The sequence below is a fragment of the Zalophus californianus genome, chromosome 1 (genome assembly GCF_009762305.2).
Source record: "Zalophus californianus isolate mZalCal1 chromosome 1, mZalCal1.pri.v2, whole genome shotgun sequence".
NCBI lineage: Eukaryota > Metazoa > Chordata > Mammalia > Carnivora > Otariidae > Zalophus > Zalophus californianus.
In genome coordinates this window covers 34,144,771-34,152,453 of record NC_045595.1, presented here as the reverse complement: position 1 = coordinate 34,152,453, position 7,683 = coordinate 34,144,771, and the positions used below count along the sequence as shown (strand labels likewise).

Sequence of the window (7,683 nt, the reverse complement as noted above, 5' to 3'; positions counted from 1 at the left end):
AAACTATTTCCTGAGTGCCTCCTCTTCATGTGAATAGGGTCCACTAGGGATACACGGATCCCAGGGCAACTCCCAGATTTCTCTGTGGCAAAGGTCCAAGGGCAGCATCTGGCTGGAAAGGGGAAGGCTGTGGTCCTTTCCATGGAGACACATGTGTATAGCAGGGGCGTGGTTTCCTCTTTAGTGACTTATTGATTTGGGGTGGATTGGGGTGAAAGTCCTACCTCGAGGATCTCAGGAGGGGCTGAAGCCATGCTTTCGCTCTGCCACTAAATGTTAAACAAAACAAACACGATGCCTCCGTGCAAGAGAATTACCGTCTAGGGGCGGGAGAAACAGATACTAAATGAGGAAGCGAACAGAACATTTGACAAAGGGACGGCCAGAAGTGCTATCGTGGAGATGAGTGAAATAGTGTGATGGAGAATAATGAGGAAGACCAGGGAAGGTCACCTTTAAGGAAATGCTTGAAAATGAGGAGTCAGACATAGAACAAGGAAGCAGGTAAGTCCACGAGTGTGTGGAACAGCCCACAAGCCTAGAGATGGGAGCCGAAGGGCAATGGAGGACAGCGTTCCCACCAGAGGTGAGTAGCACAAGATGCGTTCAGGGAGGAGACAGTGCCACGTCCCACAGACTCCGTGCTGAGGGGTTGTGTTCTACATCAAGTACAGTGGAAAGTCACCAAAGGGTTTTAAAAGCAGGAACTCGTCCCCCCACACCCGCACTGATTGGTTGATTGATTGGTTGTCAACTTATTTGGGTTTTTGTTTGTTTGTTTGTATAAGATTTTATTTATTTATTGGTGAGAGAGAGAGACAGACAGACAGACAGAGCACAACCAGGGAGAGTAGCAGGCAGAGGGAGAAGCAGACTCCCCGCTGAACAGGGAGCCTAATGCAGCACTCCATCCCAGGACTCCAAGATCATGACCTGAGCCAAAGGTAGGTGCTTAACCGACTGAGCCACCCAGGTGTCCATGTTGTAATTTTATCTGGAAGACCAATATTTAAAATGATTAAAGTGGATCATCTTCTTTGATTGAAGTGAGGATGGCAACCCAGAGCTGGCCTGAGAAGAGTTCTCTTCTGGAGCTCCTCCTGAAGTACTCCCCTCCCCCCCCCCGAAAACTTAGCTCTGCAGGACACAGTTACCTCACCATTCTAGACCAAGTGGAACCATTGCCCATTGATATTGAAGGCTGGGAATGATTTCAACTAGGAGTGAGTGAAGAATGCTCTGGAGAAAATGGATTTGCAGTGATGCTGGTCAGGGCTGTTATGTGGTTTCTGTGAGCATTATTCTGCATCCTAGGTCAGGATTCAAGAGAATGGACCATCAGAGTTAGGCAAGGTGAGTGTGATTGGCTATGGATCCAGTGTGGTTAAGAAAGCAGAAAATAACTCGGGAGAGAATTGGAAGAATAAACTGGGTCAAGGAAATCGAACTCACCAGGAGGTCAAAGTGCAGATTAGGTGGGAAGAACATGGAAGAAATAGGAGAAGAAGAGAGTCAGGGGGATGTTGAGTAGACATGTTCTGGGTGACAAGATCCAAAAGGCAGCCTGTTGAGTTCCTTAGGGCAAGTGATGTTCAAAGTTGCTGGAGCATAGAAGGACAAGGACCTGTGGGGTCACCGACTGTTTGAGGAAGAGGGCTGCAGATATCATGCAGGTGATGATAGGAAGCATGGAGAGGAAAACTGTAGGCTGGGTATGGTGAGAGTTCAATGATGGGAGAAGAGGGTGCTCTGCCTGAGTTATGCAGTCTTAAAGGGAAAAGTTCTCTTGTCCTAATTTAATGTAATCAATATGCAGACTCCAACACAATATAAAGAAAATATAATAAATACCTTTGTATCTATTGCTCAGCTTAGGAAATGAAGCTATGCACTAACACTATGGCAGCCCCTCTGTAAATCCTCATAGATTTGTCCCCCTTCCTACTTCCACCAAAATGACATCTGTCCTAAATGTGATGCTTATCATCACCAAGCATTGCTTTATGTTTTTAGTACATATATGTGTATCCTTAAACAAAGCCTTGTTTTCCACATTTTTAAATTTTATATAAACGGTATACTTTATATTTTGCTACAATTTCCTTTTATGAATTGAACATTACATGGTGAAATTTATCCAAGTTGAGATATACAAATGTAAATATGTACACGTACACACACATACTTACTTCAGTTTTATTCATATACAACTGTTGCCGAGTTTTTCACTGGATGCCTGTACAGTGTATCCTTCTTCTTGGTGGACATGAAGTTGTTTACAACTTTTATCATCTCAGACATTGCTCCATTGAACACTTTGTACATAGTTCTTGTACATCTGACTAACAGTTGCTCTGGACTCGCCCAGCAATGACACTGTTGTGTCACAGAGTAAGGGCTCTTCTGCTTAACTAGATGCACCAATTGCTTTCTTTCCAGTGTGGTCATCAACATTGATGCTCCATCCAGAAGTCTAAGTTTCCAATACTCAATATCATCATCCTACTTGATGTTGTCCAGCTTCTTAATCGGGTGTGAAATGGTGTTTACTAAGGTCTTGGCATGTGTTTCCCTAATTAGCAGCATAGTTCAGCATCTTCTCATTTTTGTGTGTGATATTCATGCTTCCTGATCTGTGGATTGCTTCAAATGTTTTTCCCATTTTCTTTAAATTGGGTTATTTTTGTATTCAAATTTAGGATTTCATTATATATTCTGAATACAATCTTGAATTGTATATGCATTTAAAGACTCTGCTCTTTCCTTTTGCTTTTGCTGTCTTTTGTTGAACCCAAGTTCTTAATTTTAATATATACAAGTTTATCAAGCTTTTCTGTGCTGTATTTAAAAATCCTCAAAGAAAGAGTTCTAGAATGAATGTGACCTTGGAAGCAACGAAGAGAAGTGAGGGAAAATTTGACTCTTATTTTTTGTCCTCAGTTATATAAAGTAAGGAAGAGTGAGTGGCCTCAACTTGAAAAAAGGACCTCTATGAAGGCATAAGAGGTTTCTAGGAAATGGACCAGAATATATAACAATATTTCATGTCAAACAAAGAGGATCTTAAGGAGTTAAGTAGAAGGGGTTAGTGGTGGACAAGCAGGGCAAGGAAACTGAAGGAAGAGGAGAGAGATGAGCCAGGCAGCAGTGGAGAAGAAAAAGACAGGGTTGGAAAGACCTTACCTACTTGGCCCTGAGCAAGGGAGGCCAAGCTGAATGACCCATGTGGATCTCTCCAGCCTCCAAGGCTCTCCTGAAGCTTTAATGAGCACATGAATCACCTGAGGATTTTTGTTCAAAGTGATGCTGATGTTGCTGGTATGTGGAAGAGCAAAATAGCACAGTATCCCTTGCAGTTAAGACCTTAACAGCATTTCTCAAGATAAACTAAATGGTCTCAGAAAGAATATTCACAAACCGACAGACAGACAGAAATTTTGTCTGACCCAGAACATTTCTACTGTTCCTTCCAGAGACTGAACCTTACCCCCCCCACCACCACCATGACCAGTTTCCCAGATCATGAGACTCAGTCATTTGAATAAGAAGGTAGGGGCCCACGGCTCTGACATTAAAGAGCTAGATTGACTTCCCAGCTCACACAGTGCCTCAGCTGAGAAATCAGAAGTGGCCTGACTGTCCAGGGCCTTGGTAGCTGAGGAAGCTAAGCCACTTCAGGCTGATGGGACACAATCTCTTAAAAGGAAATGTGCCAAAAATGCCTTAAAAATAAAACTAGGCTCTACCAGGGAGGCTGGAAGAGCTAACCTGACTTGCTAAGGAAGGTGAGCAAACCCCAAAGCTTATTCTATGGGGAATTGTCCTAGAACAGACAGTCAGACAAGTATGACATTCCAGGTATCAGATTGAATAGTGATTTCAGCTAATTCAAGCACCTGAATTAGTATTAGATGTTGTCATGAATGGCACCAAATGTTGGGGGGGGGGGAACGTGGGAACTAATCTTTCACAGTTGATTTTCCCCAGAAATATAATTATTATGAACTCCTAGTTTGTTTCTAAACAATCACAGGTTATAAAATAGGTTGTATCTGTAGGATATAATAGTGTATGAATTTAGCTTTAGGAATTAGCAGTGACTTTTAAGCCCTAGGCTTTAAAGAAATGAAGGAAATTCAAGTCCTCATAGACAGTTTGTCCTTTACCCCTTCTATAACCTGGGGGCAAAGCTACTTCCCTTCTCTGGATCCCAATTCCTTCATCTGTAAAATGAGGGAAATGATGTTCATCCTGTCGAAAGATACAGTCCATGACTTTCCTTCCATTTGGTTATTTTTAGCTCGTTTTGATGGAAATTTCTATAGAGGCACTAAGAGTCTGAGCTTCCGTGTGCTCAGCGAATGCTTGGGCCCTTTAGTCTGACAATCTGGGAAACCAGAGAAAAAAGGAACCATTTCTGGAACAAGCAGTGGAAATATTCTGGCTTCCACTAGCCTGTTGTGGATCTGTTGGTTTGTGGACTCTCTGTCCAAGGCCGTTTTAGTTTATCTTGAGAAACGCTGTAACTGACCCAGGGACTTCTAGAACTCTGTGAGAGCTCAACTGACATAGTTTTAAGATGATTTTGTTCTCTTCCATGGAATTCATTAATTAGCATTCTGAATGGACTCAGTCTACTGAATTATTTTCTTGCTATGCTGACTGAAGAGACACCTTTCCATTTGTAGGATGTTTCCTGGACATTAGCACAGCCCCTCTCTCTCAGTACCAATGAGATTCCAAACGTTGTCCTTGCCCAGGGGGAGAAAAAATAAAAGGGAAAATTCCCTTAACAATGACCACCGATGGTAAGAGACTGAACTGCCATTACAGCTCAAGAAGATGTCCAGCTGGAAATATTTGAAAGGATTTCAATACTCCGTGGAAAACTCCGGAAGGGGTCCCTGGGTTAGAGGTCATGTGTGTAGCCTCGAAGGCTACATGTGACAGAGTTGTTTTTTCTATCGGTGCTTGACAGGTGAGTGGTGGACATCACATCTGACTCCTCAGGGGAGCTGACAAAATGTCAGAGCTCTACGCCCAGCTTAGTTCAGCCGTCAGTCACTTCAGGGCCTTGTACAAACAGTCACCAGTCTCCAGGCCCTTCCTTGCCATTCAGCCTTTTTAAAAAGTTAAACAAAGTCACTGACCATCACAAAGAAAATATTCAAAGCATTGTATGGGAAGAAAAGGGGGTGCAAAATGGGACTGTTTACTTGGCTGTGTTTGGATTATAAACAAATATTCACACCTGTGCTGATGAAGAACCCAGCCAACTATTTGAAATGAACACATTTTCATGCTTTTCGTAATTCCAAGTCTTTTAGCACATATTGCCAAGACTGAAAATTAAAGCACAAAGAAGAAAAAAAGGAAACCAAGTATTCTGTGGGTGATTAACCGAGGAGAGGAAATTGCTAAATTAGCTGAACCTTGGGATGGCTGGGTGGCTCAGTCGGTTAAGCATCTGCCTTCGGCTCAGGTCATGATCCCAGGGTCCTGGGATCGAGTCCTGCATCTAACCCTTGCTCAGCAGGGAGCCTGCTTATCCCTCTGCCTGCCATTCCTCCTGCTTGTGTTCCCTCTCTCTGACAAATTAATAAATAAAATCTTAAAAAATAAAATAAATTAGCTGAACCTCACAACCAATCTGGGATATATTTCATTTCTGTATTCAACAAACTTGCTGGAAGTGGAACGTCTTTAAAGTAGCATTTAAAGAACTGATGGTGCTGAAAGATCGTTCTAACACATAAAGTGAAAAAGTAGTGAATGCAGTTCACCACAGTGTTCATGCCAAGTGTTAAAATGAGAACAAAAATCAAAGTTGAGAAAACTAACATGATCAATTTAGTAAAAAATGTGGTCAGGTCAGCCTCACTAAGGACAGTTTCTTGTTTTTTACTATGGTCAGCCCAGTAGCATAGTAACTCCATAGTACCCAAATATTGATTGAGTTTCCAACACTCCAGAGTCTATTGACGACATAGAGACAGCTCCTATCAACAAACACATGAGTCCTTTGCTGGTGTACTCTATGACGTTAAGTGCACCTTCTTAAAAGTTCTTCAAAGGTAATTACCTGCTATTTTTAGAGGCATTGAGGGCACTGTTTCCTTGCTCAATTCCCTCAGAGATCTGTGTAGAACTGTTTGTTGAATTTTGATTTCCTGAAATTCAGGGTTGGCTTAGGGACTAAGTGAGTGTGTGCAAAGGTGCCAACTGGTAGCCAGTTTCTACAGTAGACCCAGCCAATGAGGTTCCGCTGGTAATGATGGAGCTCCTTGGGTGGTCCATGGCTGACTCGCCCATAGACACTCCAGGCTGGTCCATAAGCAACTGTAATACTTAGTGAATGTTGAAATATATATATATATTTTTTTACATATATGTATATATTTATATATATTATATATGTGTATATATTTTGTATATATTTATATATTATAGATATTATATATATATATATACACACACACACATAAAAAAACAGAGAGCCATTTTCTTAGATAAAGCCTGGAGGGTTTGTATTAAACTTCCAGATGGAAAATTAGGTCCCTGGGTTTTCCTTCTCCCTTGTAGACACTGGTTATGGTTACCAGTCACAAAGCCATTTTGTAATTAGTCCCAAAGAGTATTTTAAATGAATTTTGTTTGAAATGGATGAACATTCATGGCACAAGGAGGGATGATTCCAGACTCAAAAATGAATGAAGCAAGGATCCCGGCCTAAAATAAGTCTCCTGCTATCAGGGAGATGAAGCACATACATGATGATGAGTATTAATGTGGAAAAAGCTATGGATGTTCTAAAGAGGGTGATGTCTTTTCTTTGAGACCAGCAGCGAAGGAATTTGAATTAGAAGAGATGTTAATGTAAGGCAAGGTTTCTCAACCTCGGTACTATTGACATTTTGGACCAAATAATTCTTTGTAGCAGGTTCTGCCCTCTGCTTTGTAAGATGCTGAGCAGCATCCATGGCTTCTACTCACTAGATCCCTACAGCATGCACACATACACACACACACACACACACACACGCATGCAGGCACTCACATCAGTTGTGATGATGTAAAATGTCTCCAAACATTGCCAAAAGTGCCCTGAAAGTGAAAAAAAAAGTGATTCCTAGTTGAAAAGTTCTAATGTAATATTTCCAAAAGTGGGACCAAGAGCAAATTACATCAGAATCACCTAAGTACATGTTAAAAATATAGTTTCGCAGGCCTCTCCCTGGCCCTGCTGAATCAATGACAACCTAGCAGGGCGCTAGAGTCTGCCTTTTAGCAAGTTCCCCAAGGAATTCTTGTGTCTGTAAAGACAACTGCAGGCATACGTCCTACTTCTTTGATAAATTTCCCTTTCTGATCAAAGGACAGAAAATGACTAATGCTTAAGGATGGCTCCTGAGAACTTGAAATTATGTATTTCCATAGATGAACTTCAGGGCTGACTTCCCTATCTTGAATTTTGCCCTATGTCAAGTTATGCCAGAGAAAGGCTCCAGACCAGTGCAACTCCATCTTGACTGCACATTAGAATCACACAAAGAGCTTTAAAAAGTACAGATGCGTGAGTTTCACTACCCAGAGAATCTAATTTGATGGGACTGGGATGTGGCCTGTGGAACAAGATTTTTTAAATCTCAGTGGGTGACTCTACTATGTTTCCAAGGTTGAGAG

The 7,683-nt window shown here is 41.8% G+C and overlaps 1 long non-coding RNA gene across 3 annotated transcripts in view; it reads left to right on the top strand.

Annotated features, from left to right (window-relative positions):
- Nucleotides 1-290: 290 nt before the first annotated feature.
- The window catches only part of LOC113918331, a 30,723-nt gene continuing 23,330 nt past the window's right edge, over nucleotides 291-7,683 (top strand). For 2 of the 3 annotated variants that reach the window (XR_003518523.1, XR_003518524.1), the window contains exon 1: nucleotides 291-504. This is a non-coding gene — a long non-coding RNA (uncharacterized LOC113918331). Of the gene's footprint in view, nucleotides 587-7,683 lie in introns of all 3 variants that reach the window. The other variant, XR_003518525.1, reaches the window with a different exon arrangement.